The 25,270-nt window shown below is 39.3% G+C and overlaps 1 protein-coding gene across 1 annotated transcript in view; it reads left to right on the forward strand.

Annotated features, from left to right (window-relative positions):
- LOC123638191 (uncharacterized protein C6orf201-like) overlaps positions 1-25,270 on the forward strand; it is a 40,931-nt gene that overhangs the window by 9,406 nt on the left and 6,255 nt on the right. The window lies entirely within an intron of this gene.

Below are 25,270 nucleotides of genomic sequence, written 5' to 3' on the forward strand. Positions count from 1 at the left end.
TCTCTTTATGACTTAGCTAAAAAATAATTTAATGTGATCTTTAAGATACACAGTAAGCATGGAAACAAACACTGTGTAAAAGCACAGGGGTCCCATTTTCACACATCCCAGAGCTGCTGGAGGAGCCTCATGAGAATAAGCTCACCAAGATGGGAGCAGGCGTGTGAGGCCCCCGTGGTCCATTGCAGTATAGACTGGCGAGCAGAAATCTAGCAGGGCTGGAGTACGATTCTTTGAGAGAAACCCAACCACTGAGCTGTGGGACTTTTTGGTTGCATGAGTTGGGAAGCCCAGCGCCAGCATTAGCATGACCAGGGGCTAAGGTACAATAAAATGGCATGGTAGAACCTTGGCTTTGTCCCAAGTCTGCCAGATTGTACACTGAGCGATATGGGAAGCCATTGCAGGCTTTTAACAAGAGGGCGACCCGAGCTGGGTGGAAGCAGACCTGCCGGGAGCTTTTACAGTTATGCAGGAGAGGGGTGGCGGCCTCAGACCAGCTGGTAACAGTGGGGATGTGGAATTGGTTGGATTCTGGTGCTCAAAGTCTAAGCTCTGCTTACTTGGCATGTTACCTTTTTTTGGTGCACTTCCTTCCCTGCTTATGCCAGATAGGTCTATATTTGTTTCTTTAGTATTGCTGCACGTATTGCTGTACAATGCAACGATGCCTACACTTTGCACATAGTAGGTGTTAGGATGGAAAACTTAGGAGGTGCTCACATCGCTGGTGGAGAAAGATTTCTCATGAAGAGATTAGGATGTATAAATGTAAAAAAGTTTATCCTTTTAGAAGGAGAGAGAGAGTGAGAGAGGAAAGAGAGGGAGAGCAGGGAGACAGTGTGGCATCCGGTGGCATCCCATGGCATCCCAAAGAAAGAGAAAGGGTGCCACCCCTGAGGTCAAGTGGATGGCTGATTTTAAGGGGGACAAAGAGAAAAAACTAGTGACGGTGTCAGTTGATAACAAAAGCGGCTGCAGGATGTCAAAGTCCAAGAGTTGCTTTCCCCGAATTTCCCTGGAGAAGGGACTATCACAGATGTGACTCTGCCCTCCAGGTATGTGTGGTTGAGGCTGTAGCTCCTTCTCCTGCTGTTTACTCAGGAACTCTGTAAAAGCAGAGTCTCAAAAAAAAAAAAAACCAATATTAAAGAGAAATATTTACATCTCTTTTCCATCTGTTCAGCTCTTTTCAGAACTTGTACAAAACAGAACTCCTACGGGGTACCTGTTAGCAGGAGAACTCATAGGATTGATCTCTAACTGCTACTAGGAAATTGTAGGATTAGGTATTTTCCTGTTATTTTTGCAAGGCCGTCCCTTTCAGTAGGTATTCAAAAGCTGTCATTGCCAGGCAGGCAGGAGAAAAGTATACCTTACTATAAAGACAAAGATCTTTCTGATTTGAAGGTTAACAGATACAGGGAGAGAGCTCCAGCTCATGAATTTGCCTGTCCCGGAAGCTTCCACTGAGATCATTGCCCCGGGCAGTGTCTACTTTTGTCTACTTTTGCTTTTCAGTGTCCTCAGTGGCATAATTGGTCAATTTGATTTAAAAATCCGTAGCCCAAGAAGGTAAAGATATGTTATAAAACAAGGTGGTCACTAGAACCATGATGTTTTCTAGACAATACAAAGGCACTAAATTTTTGTCCAGAGAAGGATAAAAGTTATATTAAGTGATGATTCCTATTTGACCATGCTTTAAAGCAAGCCTATTAAAAGAAATTCAGGTTTCACAACCATAGGTTTATATACCTCAATTTCAGGTCATGATGTCTTCACATGTCTTTACATCCCAGTTTGGTTTTTGAAAATATATAATTAGAGCATCAGAACATAAGAAATTACACTGTTCTTTAAACATTTCTTTCTATGAGCATTCATTTGCTTTCCTTAAAAGCAGGGACTGTCTTATTTATTTTTGTATTCCAAGTGTTGTGGGTTGGGGTCTTGGGAAGCAAGTGCTGAGACAGAGATAAAAGTGTAAAAGGTTCCCTGGGGGTGCTGTAGCATGCAGGGGGCACAGAGGAAGCCCTGCTGGGCAAGAATTCAAGAGTTGGGAAAGCAGGCTCCACCTCAGTGGGTGGAGCAGCAAAGTCACATTGAAGAGGGCGTGGATATAAAAGGTTGGAGGATTGGGGCCATTTTTCAATCAATCACGAACCTTTCTTGGTTACTGTGATTCCAGATTCCAGAAGGAGCTGCTGAATTAACTGGTCTAGTCCTGATGATGCCTCCTGGCATCAATGATTCTTGTCCTATCACTTGGTAACATGGTGAATATAGTCACTTGATAACTGTGTCATTCTTCATCCTTTGCGACTTTACTGGCACCCTTGAAAGAATCCATTCTTTAGCCAAGGCAAGCCTGGTTATTATAGAGGAATATTATCAATAATAGCTTTGTCCTTAAAATTAGGATTACCATATGACCCAACAATGTCACTACTGGGTATGTATCCAAAGGAATTCAGCATGTCGAACATGCACCCCCATGTTCGTGGCAGCACTATTCACAATAGCCAAAATATGAAATCAACCTAGTGTCCATCAACAGATGACTGAATAAAGCAAATGTGGTATACAGACACAATGGAATGCTTTTCAGCCATAAAAAAGAATGAAATCCTGTCATTTGAGGCAACATGGATCAGCCTGGAGGAATTATGTTCAGTGAAATAAGCCACACACGAAAAGATACTCTTTTGTGGATGTTTAAAAAGTTGATCTCATGGAACTAGAGAGTAGACTAGTGGTTACTGTGGGCTGGGAAGGGCAGGGGGTAGGGATGGATAGCCAGAGGTTGGTTAACTTAACAGGTACAAAAGTACAGCTAGACAGGAGGAATAAGTTCCAGTGTTCAACAGCACTGGAGGGTGACTACAGTCAACAATAATTTGTTGCATATTTTCAAACAACTATGAGTTTTGAATGTTCCCAACACAAAGGAATGACAAGTGTTTGAGGCAATGGATATGCTAATTACCTTGTTTTGATCATTGCATTGTATACACATATAGAAAAAGCACACTGTACCCCATAAATACGTACACTAATTATGTGTCAATTTTTAAGAAGAATAGCGTTGTCTTTGTCTCTAAGATGTACTGACAACACTGCCGAGTAGTGCCTTGGGCACCTGTCAAACGGTACTGCTAATACCTCATGTTGTGTCAGGCAGACTCATGACACTGATGAAAAGATGACTGTGGCATTGAGTTTTGACAAGTATAAAGTGTATTCAAATGCGTCGTACAGTATTTTCACATATGGGATTGAGCCAACTATAGGTACTGACCTTGGACTTGCACTGGCAAACATCTGCCCAGCTTATGCTGTGTGTCCCCACTAGCACAGAAAGGGGGAGGCCTCTCTCACGCATGGCGATCACCGTTTTAGGTCCACAAAACAGGCAGCTCATACCTGATGCCTGCTGGCTTTGAAAAGTTCCTTCGATGCTGTGCTATGTAAATAAATCATCAGGCATAAAACCCAGGAGTCCTGGGCCCACACTGGTGAACAGATTTTCTGAGTCTAGAGCTGCAGATGGTGGTGTCTTATCCCTGTTGGAGAACTTGGCAGGATTCCAACCCTCAGTTTTATAATACTGGAAATCCCTGCTGGATACTGCATGTAAATTATAATTACTTGTAAACTGTACTTACTGGCTCAATATGTCATATTCATATGGGCTCTAGGGCTTAACTTTTTTTTTCCCTGGGAAAACTGTGACAAGAGCAGGACTTCACAGGAGAGGGCTGTCTATGCCAGACAAGAACTTTGGTTCAGATTCCAAAATGCTTTTATCGCACCAACATGGTAGCAACTGAAGACAGGATCTAGTGGTCAATAGGTTTTATTCTGCCCTCTTTTGTGCCGTAGACATTTGCAATTAAGCCTGACTTGGGGCCAACCCCCAAGAGACAGCCACCCCTTCTCTATGCTACCATTCTTCTGTTACTGTACCTACCCTGCTGTAGTGTATGTGCGTGTTGGTTTGCTACCCAGTCCAAGATCTCCACAGAGACATCGGGTAGGTTTCATGAAAAACATTTAGTATTTTCTACTGCAAACTAATACCACAAGATAAATGAAAAACACAGTTGATTAAATGTAGCCAAATGAAAGGCTCCTATGTCTCTTTTCTCCTCCCTTTTGTTACTTGTTCCTCCAACTTACCCAGGACTCATCGGCCTGAGAGCTGGAACAGCTCTGGGCACAGCCCTCTGGTGCTTGTGAGATGATAGGAAACTGAGACTAGGAGAGGCAGACGTGTCCCCAAGGGCATACAGCTAACAGTGGCGGAGCAAGGACCAGAGCCACCTTAGAACATGTTAAGTTTCTTGTCTACTCTGACTTATCAACACTGATATATTCATCAAGGTCCCTGGTGTGTCTGCAGGCTAGAGTGACCCTCACTGATGGACATTCCACATGACCATTGATTTTGTGTGTCATCTTGGGTAGGCCCCAGTATGCTGTTGTTTGGTCAAACACCAGTAAAGATGTTACTATGGTGTTTTTCAGATGAGATTAACATTTACATCAGCAGACTTTGAATAAAGCAGACGACCCTCCGTAACATGCATAGGCCTCATCCAATCAGCTGAAGCCTGGGGTCCCCGCAGGGGAAGGAATTCTGCCTCCATTTGGCCTTTGGACTCAAGACTGCAGCATCGACTCCTGCTGGAATTTCCAGCCCCTCAGCCAGCCCTGGACGCATCAAGACCCATCAGCATCAACAATTGCACGAGCCAATTCCTTAAAATTGCTCTCTCTCCATATAGATTAGATATAGAAATATAGATATAGATATAGATATAGATATAGATATAGATATAGATATAGGGATAGGTATGGATCCACTGCTAACACTGCTGACTCATGCCCTTGTTTTCTATATTCTACTGGCTCTGTTTCTCTGGAGAACTCTAACACAGTCCATGAATTTGGCATTTGTGTGGTTCCAAAGGGGCTTAAGTAAAGTTTTTATTTTGTTTTTTGGTTTTTTTTTGCGCAGTCTAAGAAAAATAGGCTCATAGGGGAATACTAGTCTGGGGAAGGCTGGTGATTGAGGACTGCACATTTCTGAAGGCAGAAAGGAGGGACTGTGTTATCACACCTCTCCCTTGCACCACCAGTGTCGTCTACCTGGAAGCAGCAACCGTCTGCTGGGCACGGGGCTGAAAGGAAGAGTAACTGGAAGCCTCAGGGTAGATACTTTGTGAAGAGATATGACTGACTCGACTTGGGAAACATGCAGAAAGATCTAGGAGGTGTCAGAGAAAACCAGAGCTGGACAGAAGTTCAAGTTGTGAAGATGAATTTTGTTCAGGACAATTGCCACAGGGGAAGAGAGACTCCAGTGTAGAATGGCACTCCAGTCCAAATACACGGGGGACAAGTGGGGATTTATGGCCACGGAGCAGGGGGTCTGTGGATGGAAAATTGCTAAGAGGAGACACAAGACTGGGGGGAATTCTAGCGGAACCAGCCTAATAGGAACGCAGGGATGATCAGAGTCAAAGGGTGGGGAGTGAAGAATTTTGATCAGATACTGAGGGTGATCAGGTATTGAGTTTGGGAGGTTCTTGCTAAACTCCCTTAGCAGTGTTACTTGCTAAAGCTAGATTTTACACGGAAGCCTAGGCGCCTAGGAGAAGCTTCAGAGGCCTGACTGAAGGGTGGCCAAGCAGGGAAGTCACTCATTGCTGACCTTCCAGGGGCTCTGAGCCCCGCCTGCCCATGCAGTTGCCCCACGCCTGCCGCGCCCACCCAGACCAACTGAGTCGTCCTCCCAGGGGCAGGGCCAGGCCCACAGGGGATGACAATGCACAGCCAAGGGCGACAACCACTGAAACCTTCCAAGTAGGAGCTATAGAAACGGAAATAATTCCCCTGTGATGTGTAGAGATGACCCTTTTCAGCATTCCAGGGACACTCACAGCTGGCCTGACTGCTCGCAGGGAAAGTAAGCCTTGAAAAATACTTTCTGCTCTTGAAGCCATGAACGTGAATAAAAGGGTCCCACAAACTAGGGAAATAATCCAGGAAAGAAACCTGGAAACACAGTCTGGAGGTACTGGGAAATCAAACTTAGCATCAGAAGTTTTTGAGAAAAGAAAATATACAAGAGGAAAAAAGGAGTCTCTGAAAGACTAGATCCTGATAAAAAGAATGCTCTCCCCCAGAAGTGGGGCCAGAAATCCGGAAGCCAATCCACGTGGAAAGACGGGAACACGGCCCTGTGTGCCCAGGTGCGAGGCAACCAAGGCAGGTTTGGGTAGGAAGGCTCACCGCCCCTTCTAGGGACGTGCGCCCTAGTCAGGGGGGGCATCCCTGGGAACTCAGAGGCAGGTCTCGGGTGATGCCGCCGACAATCCCCACACTCACTGACTTTCACAAATCCTGGCTGATTCAAATGGAAGGGACACCTGTATCTCCTGATGTTGTCAAGCGTCACTTGTGTCCCTACTAGATGCTGAAATACCTTTTCCTGTGAAACAACTGAGTCAAATCTTCTGCGTATTTTAACTTTTCCTTGTCTTGTAAGAGTTCTTTATATATTCCAATACAAATTCTTTGATATAAGCATTGCAAATATTTTCTCCCAGACTGCTTGCCTTTTGTTATTTCATTGTACCCTGAAGAACAAAAGTTTTAAATTTTGATCAAGTCCAATTCACCAATTTTTTTTCTTTTACAGTTTGTGCATTTTATGGTCTAAGAATTTTTTGTCCAGCCCAAAGTTGCAAAGATTTTCCTTTTATATTTCCTTATAGAAGTTTTATAGTTTTAAGTTTTAGATTTAGGTTGCTAGACCATTTTGAATTTATTTTTATATATGGTTTAATGTTCATTTGTTCATTAGTTTGATGTTCATTTTTTTTTTTCTGTTTTGCTATCCACTTGATCCACCACCATTTGTTGAAAAGGTTTTTCTTTCCCTACTAAATTACTTTGGCACCTTAATAAAAAATGAGTTGACCAGGCTGTGCACAGTGGCTCACACTTGTCATCCTAGCATTTTGGGAGGCTAGGGCAGGAGGATAGCTTGAGGCCAGGAGTTTGAGACCAGCCTGGGCAACATAGTGAGACCACTGTCTCTACAAAAAATTAAAAAATGAGCCATGAGTGGTGGCACATACCTATAGTCCCAGCTACTTGGGAGGCTGAGGCAGGAGCATTGCTTGAGCCCAGGAGTTTGAAGTTACAGGGAGCTATGATGACACCACTATATTCCTTAAGACAAGTGAGACCTTGTCTCAAGAAAAAAATGAATTGACCACACATATGTAGTGTAGGTGTATTTCTGGACCCTATTTTGCTCCATTTATCTATGTGTCTTTGCCAAAAGAAAACTGTCTTATTGTAGCTTTATATTTTGTAGTAAGTCCTGAAATAAGGCGGGGTAATTCATCTAATTTTGATCTTCTGCTTAAAAAATTTCTTTGATTATTCCAAGTTCTTTGAATTTCCATAAATATTTAGAATCAGTTTGTCAATTTCTATGGGTCTCCTAGAATTTGGTTGAGATTGAGTTAAATCTATAGATCAGTAAGGGAGTATTAATAATACCAAATCTTCCAATTCGTGGACAGGGTATATATGTCCATTTGTTTAGGTCTTCTTTAATTTCTCTTAGCAATGTGTTGCAGTTTTTAGTAAAGAAGTGTTGGTCATCTTTTGTTATATTTATTACCAGTGTAGGGGGTGAAAGGAGCTTCCCTTTTGCCCTCTGAAGTCCCTATGAAAGGAGTCTGCTAAATTTGACAGTAGATTACCAGGAGAAAAGGCATACAAATCTATTAATGAGCAAGTGCATGGGTGCCATGCATGGTATGAAAATTCAAAGAAAGGCCCACTGGTTGAAGCTTATACCCTCTTCATAGGGGAGAGGAAAGTGGAAGATGTAAGGAATTTTAGGGGGAGAGTAACTGATTTTGGGGGAGATCACTGGGCCCTCCAAAACAGACTATAGCCTGGGAAAAAGTTCATCTGAGCTTTGGGAGAGGTGCCAACAATTTAGGAGCAGGTGAGTGGCAGAACTGCACTGTACACAAAGGTTGTCTGCTTACGTAGATGGAGTCTCTCAAGCACATCCCTCAGAGAACAGATGAAAAGCCTGTCCAGGCAGGCACGGTAAGAACCTTTAGTTTCTTCTTCAGTGATTAACCTTTCCTGGTTAATGAGATTGCAGATGGGGTTAAAGGCAATTGTATTTCTTTTGGAAGAACTTCCCTAAGTCACATAAGGGAACTTCAGAGAGAGCCCCTCCCTGTGCTTTGTGGGGAGAAAGGGAAGGTCAGAGAGATGTTGATTCTGGGCAGCTTCTAAGGCCTCCACTTTCCTGTGATTCAAAGTGTTCAGGGTTCCAAAGTGCCGTATTCTAGGGTATCATTTTCTGAGCCCCAACACTAGGTATTTTATGTTTTATAGCACTATTATAAATGCTGTAAAACATTTTAAAATTTATTTTAAAATACAATAAATGGAAAATTTTTTGAAAACATAAGGATACAATTTATTTTTTATTAATGTGGTATACTGCAAATTTGTAATTAATTTATTAGTTCTAGTAGCTATTTTTTAGATTACCTGGGATTTTTCTTTTTTGAGACAGAGTCTCACTCTGTTGCCCGGGCTACAGTGCCATGGCATCAGCATAGCTCACAGCAACCTCAAACTCCTGGGCTCAAGCGATCCTCCTGCCTCAGCCTCCTGAGTAGCTGGGACTACAGGCATGTGCCACCATGCCCAGCTAATTTTTCTATATATATTTTTAGCTTTCCATATAATTTCTTTCTATTTTTCATAGAGACAGGGTCTCGTTCTTGGTCAGGCTGGTCTCAAACTCCTGAGCTCAAATAATCCAGGATTTTTCTTTTATTGTAGTAACACTTTACAGGAGATCTTAACAAACCTCTTAACAAGTTTTAAGTGTACAATACATTATTGTTGACAATGTTGTAAGCGGATCTCTAGAGCTTATTTATCTTTATGTTTACTAAAACTTTACGCCAGTTGATTAGTAACTCCCATTTCCCCTCCCGCAAGCTCCTGTAACCACCATTCTACTCACTGATTCTATGAATCTGACTATTTTAGATGCCCCATGCAAGTGAATCGCACAGTCTCTCTGTGACTGGATTATTTCACCTGGCATGATATTCTCAAGGTTCATCTACATTGTCACATACTGCAGAGTTTCTGTCTTTAAATGCTGAATACTATTCCATTGTATGTATATATCATATTTTCTTTAGCCACTCATGTCTCAGTAGGCATTCACATTTTTTCCACATCTTGGCTATTGTGAATAGCGCTGCAGTAAACATAGGAGTGTTAGTATCTCTTCAGGATCCTGATTTTAATCCTTTTGGGTAAATACTCAGAAGTGAGATTGCTGGAACATATAATTCCCTGGGGATTTTTCTATGTACTTAGTCAGATTGTCTGCAAATAGGAACATTTTTACATCTTCCTTTCCAATCTTCATTCCTTTATTTTCTCTCCTTGTCTCATTACAGTGACTAAGATTTCCAGGACAATGTTGAACGGAAGTGCTAAAAGCAGGCATCCTGGATTTGCTCTCAATCTCAGAGAAAAAAGCACTTCACTATTCTGTTTATTCTAGGTTTTCGTAGATTCCCTTTATAAGTTTGAGAAGGGTCCCTACTGTTGCGGGTTTGCTTTTATCACAAGTGGTTGTTGAAATTTGTCAAATGTTTTCTGTGTATCTATTGAATTAATCATATTTATCTTTTATTCTGTTAATATGGTAAATTGCATTGTTTTAAAAAAATATTTATTATGGTAAAATATGCATGCATAAAATTTGCCATTTTAAGCATTCAAGTGGAATTAAGTCAGTGGCATTAAATATATTCACGTTGTTATGCAACCAACGTTCCATCGCCAGAACTTTTTCATCATCTCATAATGAAACTTTCTCCTTTTAGCAATAATTCCCTATTCTCCTCTGCCCCCAGCACCTGGCAACCACTGTTCTGCTTTCTGACTCTATGAATTTGCCTATTTTAGGTACTTCAACTGAACAGAATCATACAATATTTGTCCTTTTGTGTCTGGCTCATTTCACTTAGCATAATGTCATCAGGTTTCATCCAAGTTGTAGGAAGTATCAGCATTTCACTCCTTTTTAAGGCTGATAATATTCCACTCTGTGGCAGACCACATTTTGTCTCTCCATTCACCTGTCAATAGACATTTGAGTTCTTTCTACTTTTTGCTCCTGTGAATAATGCTGCTATGATCATGGTGTAAGGCTGGCGGCAGGCACCCTTCCCTTCCTTAAGGAAAAAAAGAAGAAGCCCCTCCTATTCCTCAATACCCGCCCTAAAACTGCAACAAAGAAATTCCTCACTCTTCGGCCAAAGAAACCCCCATCCCCCAGCCCCCAAAACACATATAAACCCACTCAGACTTCTGGGCGGGGCGACTTTTCGGGTCTCTCTCTCCCTCTCCTGGGACCCGAAAATCTCGCCTGGGCCCCACTCTCAGGACCCGTTATCCTCACTCGGAAACACTCCAATAAAGCCTCTTTACTTACCCCTTTCGACTCTGCTCATCTTTCTTTCTCTGGCACTGACAAATCCAAAAATCCTTACATTTGGTGCGGAAACCTGGGAGAGTGCTTTGGTCGCGCCGGCCAGGCCTGGACTTTCGGCTGTGCCGCCCCTCCCGTGGACTGTAGTCTTGGACCTTACACAAGGGTATCAAGTGTCTGTTCAAGCCCTTCTAGTCAATTCTTTTGGGTATATACCCGGCTATGATTTGAATGTCCCCTTCAAAACTCATGTTGAAATTGAATTGCCAGTGTGACAGTATTAAGAGGCGGAAACTTTGAGAGATGATTAGTGTTTGAAATGCAGAGGGAGGAATGTATGAGGCTGGGATAGGTGAAAGGAAGTTTATTTTAACATCTGCATACAGATGGGCTGAGCCCAAGACAGCGTCAGCCCCAAAATGGTGAGTGTTCAGGGGTTTTATGGGCAGATTTGGGCAGCCTCCCCTCCGCCTCAAAGGGAGTGTGGGACTATCTTGCATAAGCAGGAAATACCTTGCAAGAGCAGGATACCTAGTTTTGGCTATTTACAAGCAAAGGCCCTGCAGGGAGGGGGAGGATTGAGGGTCCCAAGGTAAAGCCCCAGTTGAATCTTCTACTGGCCTCTGACTTCACCCTAACATTCCAGTCTTTTGTTTTTATGGAGTAGTGCCCAAGGTCTCTTCCTCTGTGATTGCTTCCTGTTGGACAGGGAGCATTGACAGGAGGGGGCAGGTAGCCACCCGTGTGCTGGTGCCACAGATCTTCTGAGGACTGGATTAGCATCTGGTATGGTGCTGAGGCCTGTAACATCATTTCTCCCACACATTGATTAGTGAAGGTCTGAATTTGATTTTGAAGGAATCTAGAGAAACACTGGAGGATACAGGGACTAAAGATTAGTATAAGGGTTATGATGATTAATGGTCCTAATATGGGTAAGAGCCAGGGCACCCTCCCCATCAAAAGAGAATTAGTCCAGGGGTATTTGTTTGGGTCCAAAGATTTTGAGTTTGTTCTCATAATTTGGTAGATGTTTCTTTAACTAATCCTGATTTATTGGTGTAGAAACAGTACTCTTCCCTTAGGAAGACATAAAGACCACCCTGTCCTGGAGAAGGCTCTGTGTCCCAAAGAGAAAATGCACCAGCTATGGGGAGAAGTTAAGAATCTTTATGACCACCATCTGCGTAGCTCCGGGGTGGCAATTATAGAGAAGCAAATGGGGGACTGCAACTAATTGTTATCATTATTGTTAGCTCTCACCTTGAACCCTGTTATTGAAGGACGGTTTCAGTTTCCCCCTGGGCTTTTACCCAACCTCATGTGTGAGGTGTGGACGAATGAAAAAGGAAAGGGCCGATGACCTTCTGGCTTATTCCAACTGAGAAGTGATGCAGTTTGGGGTTCAGCCCAGGATAAGGAGAAACGCTTTTGCAGTCATTTAAAAATATCTATGGGTGCTGGGCTTCAGCCCTAAGCTTTGCAAGGCAAGAACATTAGGAGCCTCGTTTACAGCCTTAGCACAGCACGTAAGTGAACAGTGGACTATAAGATAGATAATACCTAGCTTCATGAGCCCCTGTAGAGCTGATCCAAAGTTCTGAGGAATCCGAGTGAATAATCCCCAAAACCAATCAGTCACTAGTAGAGCCGCTTTGTAGCCACACAGCTTGTTGGGAATTCTTTTTCTATCCAGGTTTCAACTTTTCCTGCGGTACAGCAGATAGTGTTTGACACTACACAGACTCCTCCTTGTTTAGCCAACAGGAAATCTAGTACTGCCTAATGATGTAAGACTACCTGGGTTGCCAGTCGAGGGAACTTTCCTGAGCCCTAAGGCTTTTTGTGGTTTCTTCTGTGACCAGTACTACAGTCATAGACAGATTTCTAATCTTGTCTCTGTTTGCAGATACCCTGTAAATAGGAACCGGTATTTCTAGCAAATTTTGCTCCCAGGTATCTTGGTATCTTCCTGGCAACTCTCTCTTAAGAGGCCCATGAGGAACTTTATCTGGAGACTTGTAGACAGGAGAGAACTCGGCATTTAATCCAAATTGTAGGCAAATATTAAAAACTCAAAAACAGTGGACAAGACTAAAGACTAGAATCTAATAACAGGTGGACTATAGTTTTTTGGTTTTGTTTTTTTTCCTGAACCATATTTTTCTCTCTCCAGTTTCCCATTTTTCAGTAAAAGTGAATTATAGTAGGATCCATTTACTTGCCAGGATAAACTTTACTCTCAGTATACTTGGCCTGATTATTTGCATAAAGTGCAGCAAGAATAATTATTAGCCATATAGGCTTTTTTTTTCTTTTAAAATTGGCTTTGCTGGAACTTTTTCATAAGGAATCCCAGGTTGGACTTGAAAGCCTCTCCAGCCAAGCGAAGGATTTATCCGAGCCATTAGGTAACTGTATGAATTGGGTAGATTCCTCTTTTCCTGAGGTCCCAAAGTAACCTGGGGTTCGTAGACCTGTCAGAAAGTGACATTCTTTATTCACCACAGGTCAGGAAATGTTATTGATGAGGTACCTGGCAAGTTTTTCCAAAGGACTTTTTATCAGCCTTGCAAAGCCAGCCTTAATTCCTTAACACAGTCTGAGCACTTCTGAGGATGTGCCGTTCCAGTAGGAGCTGTGGTGAAATAACCAGCATCTTTCTGTTACAGAAGAAAACAGATTCGTATTGAACTTATGCAAATAACAATATTGCCATAAATTAAGAATACTTATAAATAGTTTTCGAATTCTGGAGAAATCAAATAGAGAGAAAAATAAATGCTTCAAATTTTGCTTACAAATAGATAACTTTTTTGTAAGCTCTAAATAGCTCAAAAGAAGGAAAAATGTTTTCTTGACTTCTGGAAAACAAAATACAAAAAGAATCAGCAATGTTTCAAATTAAAATTCATAAAAATATTTAGTTCAGCCTCATGTAATTAATTCCTGTTCTGTTTGAGGTTGAGTAAGTGATGGACATACTGGCTTTCTAATTAAAGTCCTGGAAGTTTGTTTTATTTTAGTTTGATGGTATATAATCTCCAAAGTTACCAGAAACCTGTATTGAAGAGAACTTATCAGTCTTTTCCATGACTTTCCTTGAAGAAGCAAACTTTGGACTTAGCCAGTTCAAAGAACCACTTTCTGAGATGAATCAAAGTAAAATAATAATTGACTATGGATGACAGAAGTCTTAGACTAGTCATAGTTAAAGAAACAATTGACAGATAAAGTTGGTTATTTTTGTGGCATATAGCAATTTAACATGGTAACCATAATTATTACTGCTAATATACTCCAAGACATATCTATATTTTACAACAGTGGAACATACATTAATAACATGTTTATACAAATATAATCCAAAGAAAGTTAAATACCATTTCATGTTTGACAATGTTTCCTATATGGTTTTATCATGCCAGATAAGCCTAATTAAAATGTCTCCCTTAGACTTTCAGTGGCCTTAATATATTAAAAGCTAGTTTGAGGTCAAAAGGCTGGATTTAAAATTTGGGTTTTGTAAAGTTTGTCAAATATCAAAGGCTTGAAACATTTGTTCGGATAGAATCACAAGCTGTTACAAAATAAGGATCATTTATTTAACCAAGAGTGATAGTTATCAAAAGATTCTAAAGGCGATACAGGAAATTATATGAGTGTAAAGCTTAACCCTTTTAAAGTTTAGTTTTTAGTTAGTCAAAACCTGATAAGGATAACACAGGGATTATCTTGAAAGAATATAAAATCTTTGCTGCTTTTAGGCCAGTTACTGAAAACATAAAGAAGAACTTTCTGTAGTGTGTTTTTCTTTTTAATTTAAAAAGGAAACAGTTTATAGGATGCAAATGAGAACATTATGTAATTTCATTAAGAGCAAATTAGTATCTCAAGAACACTTTGTTTTAACTAAAATTTTTATTCAGGCTCTTTTCTGGTTCTAAGCAAAGTGTAGAATTATTTTTTCTAGATCTGTGAAATACGCTGTTGGTATTTTGATGGGGATTGCATTGAATCTGTAAATCACTTTGGGTAGTATGGACATTTTAACAGTGTTGATTCTACTAATCCATGAGCATGAGATGTTTTTCCATTTGTTTGTGTCCTCTGAAATTTCTTTCTCAGTGTTTCATAGTTCTCCTTATGCAGGTCTTTCACCTCCTTGGTTAAGTGTATTTTATTTTCTTTGTAGCAATTGTGAATGGTATTGAGTCTTTGATTTGACTCTCAGCTTGACTGTTATTGATATACAGAAATGCTACTGATTTGTGTACATTGATTTCGTAACCTGAGACTTTGCTGAATTTATCTATCAATTCCGGGAGTCTTTTGGTAGAGTCTTTGGGATTTTCTAGATACAAGATCATATAGTCAGACCTCTTCTTTCCCAATTTGGATTCTGTTTATTTCTTTCTCGTGCCTGATTGCTCTGGCTAGGACTTCTAGTAGTATGTTGAATAGAAGTGGTAACAGTGGGCATCCTTGTCTTTTTTTTTTTTTGAGAGAGAGAGTCTTGCTCTGTCACCCTGGCTAGAGTGAAGTGGCACCATCATAGCTCACAGCAACCTCAAACTCCTGGGCTCAAGCAATCCTCCTGCTTTAGTCTCCCAAGTAGCAGGGACTACAGACTCATGCCATTACACCCAGCTAATTTTTCTATTTTTTGTAGAGACGGGGTCTTACTCTTGCTCAGCCTGTTCTTGAATGCCTGAACTCAAGTGATCCTCCCACCTCAGCCTCCCAGAGTGCTAGGATTACAGACGTGAGCCACTGTGCCAGCCAGAATCCTTGTTTTGTTCTAGTTCTTAGGGAGAATGTTTTCAACTGTTCTACCTTCAGTATGTTGTTGGCTGTGGGTTTGTCATATATAGCTTTTTTTTTTTTTTTTTTTGAGACAGAATCTCACTCTGTTGCCTGGGCTAGAGTGCCATGGCGCCAGCCTAGCTCATAGCAACCTGAAACTCCTGGGCTCAAGCAATCCTCCTGCCTCAGCCTCCCAAGTAGCTGGGACTACAGGCATGTGCCACCATGCCTGGCTAATTATTTATATATATACATTTTTAGTTGTCCATATAATTTCTTTCTATTTTTTTTTTAGTAGAGACGGGGTCTCGCTCTTGCTCAGGTTGGTCTCAAACTCCTGAGCTGAAATGATCCACCCGCCTCGGCCTCCCAGAGTGCTAGGATTACAGGTGTGAGCCACCACACCTGGCCATATATACCTTTTTAAATTTTGAGATATATTCCTTCTATGCCTAGTTTGTTGAAGCTTTTTATCATGAAAGGGTGCTGGATTTTGTCAAATGCCTTTTCTGCATCTATTGAGATGATCATGTAATCTTCATTTTTGCTTCTGTTTATGTGGTGAATCACATTTATTGATTTACATATGTTCAACCATCCTTACATCCCTGGGATAAAAGCAATACCAAGAGAAACACTCAAAACTACACAAAGTCATGGGAATTAAACAACTTGCTGCAGAATGATTATTGGGTCAAGAATGAAAGTAAGATAGAAATCAAAAGATTCCTCAAACTGAATGAGAAATGGGATGCAAGCTATCAAAATTTATAGCATTCAGCAAATGCAGTCCTAAGGGGAAAATTCATAGCCTTAAATGTCCACATCAAAAAGCATCAAAAAGACAAAAAGTTCAAAAATTAACAACCTGGCCGGGCGCGGTGGCTCAAGCCTGTAATCCTAGCACTTGGGAGGCCGAGGCGGGCGGATTGTGTGAGCTCAGGAGTTCGAGACCAGCCTGAGCAAGAGCGAGACCCCGTCTCTACTAAAAAATAGAAAGAAACTATATGGACAGCTAAAAATATATATATAGAAAAAAATTAGCCGGGCATGGTGGCACATGCCTGTAGTCCCAGCAACTCAGGAGGCTGAGGCAGTAGGATCGCTTAAGCCCAGGAGTTTGAGGTTGCTGTGAGCTAGGCTGACGCCATGGCACTCACTCTAGCCCGGGCAACAGACTGACACTCTGTCTCAAAAAAAAAAAAAAAAAAAAAAAATTAACAACCTAATGTCACATCTCAAGGAACTAGAAAAGGAAGAGCAAACAAAACCCAAAGCCAGCAGAAAAACAGAAATAAGAAAGCTCAGAGCAGAACTAAGTGAAATGGAATACAAAACAAAAGAAAAATACAAAGGATCAAAGAAACAGAAAGTTGGGGGATATGTAACAGAGGGAAGGGACTGAAGAAAAAAAATATATTTTCCGTCTCTTTAAAACTTCCCCCACTCTTTTTGGGAACTGCAGCCTGGCCTGCATACCTGAAGCAGATTAAGTCCTTTATTAAAAGAGATAACTCAGTCATCCCAGATGGTGCCAGCCCTCCAGGTGGGTGGCTGGCAGAGGTCACAGGCTTTGTCTTTGGCAGAGATGGGATGATTAGAATAGTTAACCACAATAGCCTAGAACTGAGGGGCTCTCCCTTTAAAAGCTGTGTATTTCTGCTTATGTTCAGGAAATTTAGATTTTGAGATGAGACGGTCTACCATTTTACCTCCTTTGTCAGCAAGTAATAAACTTCTTTTTCCTTCTCTTCAAACCACTTGTTCACATTCTTCTGATGTGGCCTCAAGGACAAGTGCCAAGTTTTCAGTAACATAGCCAGATTAACTAGGAGTAGAATAGAAAAGACCCAAATAAGCTCAATCAGAAATGAAAAAGGAAATATTACAACTGATGCCACAGAAATACAAAATATCATTCATGGATACTATGAAAATCTCTACACACATAAACTAGAAAATATAGAGGAAATGGATACATTCCTGGAAACACACAACCTCCCAAGACTCAATCAGGAAGAAATAGATCTCCTGAACAGACCAATAATGAGCAGCAAGATCGAAGCAGTAAAAAAAAGGAAAAAAGAAAAAAGAAAAAGAATAGCCCAACATAAAAAAGCTCCAGACATATGGATTCATAGCAGAATTCTACAAGACCTGCCAAGAGGACCTGGTACCCATATTACAGAAATTATTTCATAACATCGAGAAGGAGGGAATCCTCCCCAACTCATTCTACCAAACCTGTATCACCTTGATCCCAAAGCCAGGAAAGGACACAACAAAAAAGAAAACTATAGACCAATATCCCTTATGAATATAGATATAAAAATCCTCAACAAAATACTACCGAACTGAATTCAACAGCACATCAAAAAAAAAAAAATCAACCATGCCCTATCGGGATTCCAGTTTTTACACATCTTTGCCAATACTTATTTTCTGGCATTTTTCTTGGGGGGGAAATGGTTTATTTTTTAATATAATACTATCCTAATGGCTGTGAAATAGTATCTTATTGTGGTTTTGTGGTTTTTATTTGTGTTTCCCTATTGATTAGTGATGTTTATTATCTTTTCACATGTTTATTGGCTGTTTGTGTATCTTCTTTGGAGAAATGTCTTCAAATCCTTTGCCCATTTTTTAAATTGAGTTGGTTTTTTGGTTTTGTTATTGAGCTATAGGAGTTCTTTATATATTCTTGGTATTAATTCGTTATCAGATATATAATTTGCAAATATTTTCTCCCATTCTGATGGTTGCCATTTCACTTTGTTGATAGTGTCTTTTGATGCACAAAATTTTTAAGATTTGATGAAGTCCAATTGTATCTGTTTTTTTTTGTCTGCTTGTGGTATTGGTGTCATAGCCAAGAAATCATTGTCAAATTCATTGTCATGTATTTCCCCCTCATGTTTTCCTCTAAGAATTTTATATTTTAACTATGTTGTTTTTAATTTCAGCATATTATGGGGGTACAAATGTTTAGTTTACTTGTATTACCTTTGCCCCAGCTGAGTCAGAGCTACAAGTGTGTCCATCCCCTAGACGGTGTGCACCACACCCATTAGCTGTGAATGTACCCATCCCCTCCTCCCCTCTCCCACCTGCCTGACACCTGATGTTACTACTGTATGTGCACATAAATGCTGATCAGTTCATACAAATTTGATGGTGAGTACATGTGGTGCTTGTTTTTCCATTCCTGGGATGCTTCATTTAGTAGAATGGGCTCCAGCTCTATCCAGGATAATACAAGAGGTGCTAGATCACCATTGGTTTTTCGTGACTGAGTAGAATTCCATGGTATACATATACCACATTTTATTAATTCAGTCATGTATTAATGGGCACTTGTGTTGTTTCCACAACTTTGCAATTATGAATTGTTCTACTATAAACATTCTAGTGCAGATGTCTTTTTTATAGAATGTCTTTATTTCCTTTGGATCGATGCCCAGTAATGGGATTGCTGAATCAAATGGTAGTTCTACTTGTAGCTCTTTGATGTATCCCCATATTACTTTCCACAGAGGTTGTACTAGTTTTCAGTCCCACCAGCAGTGTATAAGTGTGCCTATCTCTGATCCATTTTGAATTAATTAGTGTGTATGGTATAAGGTAGGAGTCCAACTTCATTCCTTCATATGTGGATATTCAGTTTTCCCAGTACTATTTCTTGAAATACTATCTTTTCCCTATTGAGTGGTCTTGGTGTCTTTTTTTTTTCTTTTTTTTTTTTTTTTTTTTGAGACAGAGTCTCACTCTGTTGCCCGGGCTAGAGTGCCATGGCGTCAGCCTAACTCACAGCAACCTCAAACTCCTGGGTTCAAGTGATCCTCCTGCCTCAGCCTCCTGAGTAGTTGGGACTACAGACATTTGCCACCATGCTCGGCTAATTTTTTTCTATATATTTTTAGCTGTCCAGATCATTTCTTTCTATTTTTAGTAGAGATGGGGTCTCGCTCTTGCTCAGGCTGGTCTCAAACTCCTGACCTTGAGCGATCCTACTGCCTCGGCCTCCCAGAGTGCTAGGATTACAGGCGTGAGCCACCGTGCCTGGGCGGTCTTGGTGTCTTTATCAAAATTTATTTGAACATACATGCAAGGATTTATTTCTGAATTCTTTGTTCAATTTAATTGGTATCTATGTCTTTATTCCAGTACTACACTGTTTTGATTATTGTAGCTTTGTAGTAAGTTTTGAAATCAGGAAGTGGGTCTACAAACTTTTTTAAAAAAGATTTTTCTGGCTACTTGGGGCCCCTTAGGATTCTATATGCATTTTAGGATATATTTTATATTTCTACAAAACACACTGTTGGGAGCTTGATAGGAATTATATTATATCTGCAGATCACCTTGGGTAGTATTAGTATCTCAATAATGTTAAGTCTTTTAATCCATGAACACACAATGTCTTCCCATTTATTTATGTCTTCTGTCATTTCTTTCCCTGATATTTTATAGTTTGCATTGTACAAGTGCTTTTCCTCCTTGGTTAAATTTATTCCTAAGTATTTTATTATTTTTGATGTTGTTATAAATGGAATGGTTTTTCTCAATTATCTTTTTGGACTGTTCATTGCTAGTATATAGAAATGCAACTGGTTTTTGTGTGTAGATTTTGTGTCCTAAAACTTCAACAAATTTGTTTACTAGTTCTATCAGTTTTTTTTTTTTGAGTGTGTGTATGTATACAATTTTTAGTGTTTTCTATATACAGTATCATGTCATCTTTAAATAGAGATAATTTTACTTATTTTTCAATTTGGATGCTTTTATTTCTTTTTCTTGCCTGATTGCTCTGGCTAGGACTTCTAGTACTTTGTTGAATAGAAGTGGTAAAAGCAGACATCCTTGTCATGTTTCTGCTCTTCTTTCATCATTGAGGATAAGGTTAGCTGTGGGTTTTTCATATATAACCTGTATTATGTTGATATATTTTCCTTCTACTCATAGTGTGTTGAGTGTTTCTATACTGGCAATATGTTGAATTTTGTCAAATGCTTTTTCCACATCAATTGAGAGATGATTTTTCCCCCATCTGTTAATATGGTATATCACATTGATTGATTTTCATATTTTGAACCATCCTTACATTCCAGGAATAAATCCCACTTGGTTATAGTATATAATACTTTTAAGATGTGGTTGTATTTTCTTTGCTAGTATTTTGTTGAGGATTTTTGCATCTATGTTCATAATGGATATTGGTCTGTAGTTTTCTTTTCTTGTAGTGTCTTTGGGTTTGGTTATCAGGGAAATGCTGGCCTTGTAGAATAGGTTAGGAATTGCTCTCTTTTCTTCAGTTTTTTGGAAGAGTTTGAGGATTTGGTGTTAATTTTTTCTGAATGTTTGGTAGAATTCACTAGTGAAGCCCTGTGGTCCTGGATTTATAATTTTAAAAGGTTTTTAATTACTGATAATATCTCCTTACTAATTATAGGTTTATTCAAATTTTCTATTTCTTCATGATTCAGTCTTGGCAGGTTGTGTCTAGGAATTTATCCATTTCACCTAGGTTATCCAACTTATTAGCATACAGTTATTTACAGTAATTCTTTGTATTTATGTAAAATCAGTGGTAATATCCCTTCTTTCATTTCTGATTTTAGTTGAGTCCTCTCTTGTTTTTTTCTTAATCAGTCTAGCTGAAGATTTGTAAATTTTGTTGATCTTTTCAATGAACCAGCTCTTGGTTGTATTTATTTTCTTGACTGTTTTTCTACTGTTTATCTTTAATCTTTATATTTTTATTCCTTCTTCTAGTATTGGATTTAGTTCATTCTTCCTTTTCTAGTTTCTTGAGATGTAAAGCTAGGTTATTGAGATCTTTCTTCTTTTTTAATGTGTTTGTAGCTATAAATTTTCATATTAGCACTGCTTTTACTTCATCCCATAAGTTTTGGGTTGTCGTGTTTTCATTTGTGTCGAGATATTTTTAAATTCCCCTCATGATTTGTTCCTTGATCCACTGATTATGAATGTGCTGTTTAATTTCCACGTATTTGTGAATTTTCCAGTTTTCCTTCTGCTGCTAATTTCTAGTATCATGCCATTGTGATCAAAAAAGATATTTTTATGACTTCAATCTCTTTAAATTTATTAAGACTTGTTCTATGGCCTACCATATGGTCTCTCTTGGAGAATGTTCCATGTGCACTTAAAAAAATACGCATTTGGTTGTTGTTGGGTGGAGTGTATTATATTTGTCCATTAGGTACAATTTGTCTACAGTGTTGTCCGAGTCCTCCCTTTCCTTACTTATCTACCTGGTTTTCTATCCACTGTAGAAATTGGGCACTAAAATCACCTGCTATTTCTCCCTTCAGTTTTGTCAATGTTTGCTTTATGTATTTCAGAGCTCTAATATTTGGCTTGTATATGTTTATATTAATAATTAACATATCCTCTTGGTGAATTGATTCTTTTATCATTATATTATGTCCTTGTTTCTTGTAACAGTTTTTGACTTACAGTCTATTTTATCAATTAATATGGCCACCTCTGCTCTCTTTTGCTTACTGTTTGCATGGAATATCTTTTTCCATTCTTCCAATTTTACCCTATTCATGTCATTAGATCTAAAGTGAAACTTTTAGGTAGCATTTAGTTAGATCCTGGTTTTATACCCTCTCTGCCAATTTATGTTTTTTGATATGTTTTTAATCCATTTACAGTTAAAGTAATTGCTGCTAGGGAAGCACTTACTTTGGCCATTTTGTTGTTTACTCTTTGTCTTATAGCTTTTTCGTCGCTCATTTCCTCTATTACTGTTTTCCTTCCTTTATGTTTAGTTGACTTTTTTGTAGTGACACATTTTGGATTCCCTTATCACTTCTTGTGTATATTCTATGAATATTTTCTTTGTGGTTACCATAGGCATTACATATAACATCCTAAAGTTATGATGATCTATCTTAAATTGATACTAACTTCATAAACTCTACTCCTTTATAGCTCTTATCCCCTTATGTTATTGATGTCACAGATTACATCTTTATATATTCCTTAACATAGATTCATAATTATTTTTTATGCAACTGTCTTTGAAATCCTATAGAAAATAAAAAATGGAGTTATAAACCAAAATTACAATAATACTCTTTATATTTGTTCATGTATTTACCTTAACTGGGGAACTTTATATTTTCTTATGTCTTCCATTTACTATCTAGCATTACTTCATTTCAAACTGAAGGACTCCCTTTAACATTTCTTGTAACATAGTGATAATAAACTCCCTCAGCATTTATTTGTCTGGGAATGTCTTAATTTCTCCTTCATTGTTGAAGAAAAGTTTTGCCAGATATAGAATTCTAAGTTGACAGTTTATTTTCCCTTTTAGCATTTTAAATGTATCAGCTCACTGCATCTAGTCTCCAAGGTTTCTGCTGAAAGATCCACTGATAGATTTATTGGGGATCCCTTGTACATAATGAGTTACTTTTCTCTTGCTGTTTTCAAGGTTCTCTTTGTCTTGGGCTTTAGCCAGGTTTGATTATAATGTGTCTTGTTGTGGATCTCTTTGGGTTTATCCTACTTGGAGTTCATTGAGATTCTTGGATTTGTATATCTATGTCTTTCCTCAAATTTGGTAAGTTTTCAGCCATTATTTATTCAAATAGTCTCTCTTCTCCCTTCTCTGTCCTTCTTCTGGGACTCCCATTATACATATATTAGTTGGCTTGATGGTGTCCCCTAAATGTCTTAGCCTCTTTTCACTTTTCTTTCTTCTTTCTTCTTTGTTCTCCTCAAACTCAATAACTTCAAAAGACCTGTTTTCACGTTTGCTAATTCTTTGTTCTGCTCATTTAAGTTTGCTGTTGAATTCTTCTAGTGAAAATTTTAATCAGTTATTGTTTTTTTCAGTGCAAGAATTTCTTTTTGGTTCATTTTTTATAATGTTTATCTCTTTATTGATATTCTCATTTTGTTCATATATTGTCTTCTTGATTTTCTTTAGTTTTTGTCCATGTTTGTCTTTAGCTCTTTGAGCATATTTAAGAAAGTTGTTTTGAAGTCTTTATCTAGTAGGCCTGATGCCTGTGTTTCTTTGGGGACTGTTTCTGGAGATTTATTTTGTCCCTTTGAATGAGCCATCTTTCCATTTCTTTGTGTGCCTTTTCATCTTGGTTGAAAACCAGGCATTAAAAGAAATAGCCACTCTTTCAGTCTTTGCAGACTGGTTTGTGAGACCTTCACTGTTTTGTGAGTTCATGAGTCTAGAGACTAGCTCAGGTCTTTTCCAGGCATTCTTCCTTTCAGTGAGTCTACGTGTGCTTCCCAAACCTTCCCCTCAGCTGCTTTTAAATGTCTTAATTTCCCAAAGAGTCTCATATCAGTGTATTCTCAGGGCCTCAGGTGTTCTATTGTATTCCTCTGTCTGTAATCTCTTGCCCTCAGGAGTCTACAGGTCTGTAGTCCTTGTGTGGTTTTCATCTTCTGCATTGCCTGCCACTGCCTTCTGTGGCTTTCAACCCGAAACCAAAACTATGCTTCTGTTTCCTGTCTGAGATCTGAGTCAGGAAATACAGAAACTACTCCCTTTTGCAGCCCATAGACAGGCCAGGAGATCACAATCAACTTCCACTCTGCTCCTTCTATCCTGGAGGAGGGAATGGAGACTAGGTCATTCTGACTGCAACACACAGGAGGGTGGATGAGGCAAGGGTGACGAAAAAGGCCATAACATTTCCAACCATTTTCAATGTGACGTTTTCTGAATTGGGTATTCTCTTATTTGTAGTAGATGTTTGACTGTTTTCCATATCTCTTATAAAGTTATTTTAGTCAATCCGTAGTTACTTATTTGATGTTTCCATGAGGGAATGAGCGCCTACAACTTTTTTGCCATCTTGCTGATGTCACTTTATTTATTCATTTCCCCCCAATATTTTCTTCTATTTGTTCTTCATACTAATTTCTATTAATCTATCTTCAGCATTCATTGACTCCTTCATCACCTAGAGTCTGCTAGTGAATCCCTCCAGTGAATTGTTTTCTAGATTTTTAGTTCGAAAATTTCTATTTGGTTTTATCATTTGTGTTCCTCTGCTGAAAAATTAATATATTTTAAATCATTTCTAGGGTTTAGCTTAACCTCATGGAACATAGTTACAAGAACTGCCTTAAAGACTTTGTGACAATTCTGACATCTGAGTCATCTCAGGATTGACATGTGTTGAGTATCTGTTTCAACTGAGTTTTCAGATTTTTATGATTTTTTTGTACATCAAATAATTTTGGATCGTATTCTGGACATTTTGACTATTTACTATATCAAATGGATCCTGGGTCTTGTTACAACCATCTGGAGGATGTTGGTGTTTTTAGGGATCAAATTGCAGTCATCTGGAGAATGTTGATGTTTTTGTTTTAGCAAGTAATCAACATGATTAGGTTCAAGCTACAAACTCTGTCTTGATCTTCTGTGGGTGGTAGTTAAAATCCCAGTTCGGTTCTCAAAGCCTTTGCTATGTTGGTTTGAGTCTGTCTCCCTCATGAACTTGAGACTTCTATGGGTTCATACACAGAATTAGGGGAAATTCTCTCTCTACTCTGGGATTCTCTTCTGACTCTCACTCTTTAGCCCCCAGGGGATCCTTTTCCTAGCCAGAAAGATGTTTTTGTTTTCCTTGACATTTATTTGGTTGGCTATGCCATGGCCATCATAGCAACCACTCCAGAATGGGGGTGTGCTTTTCAGGAAAAAGTACCGTGCTCAGGAGAGAGATCCCAGCAATTGTTTTATTTCCCACAATCTGGGAAACTCCTTCCTGTACAGTTGCTTCTATTTTGATATCGTTTCACAATCCACTTGCTCTTGTTTAATTTCAGCATCCTCTAGTAGTCCTTTTTCGTACTTTGTCTAGAGGTTTTAGTTGT

Source organism: Lemur catta, chromosome 5 (assembly GCF_020740605.2).
Source record: "Lemur catta isolate mLemCat1 chromosome 5, mLemCat1.pri, whole genome shotgun sequence".
NCBI classification, from domain to species: domain Eukaryota; kingdom Metazoa; phylum Chordata; class Mammalia; order Primates; family Lemuridae; genus Lemur; species Lemur catta.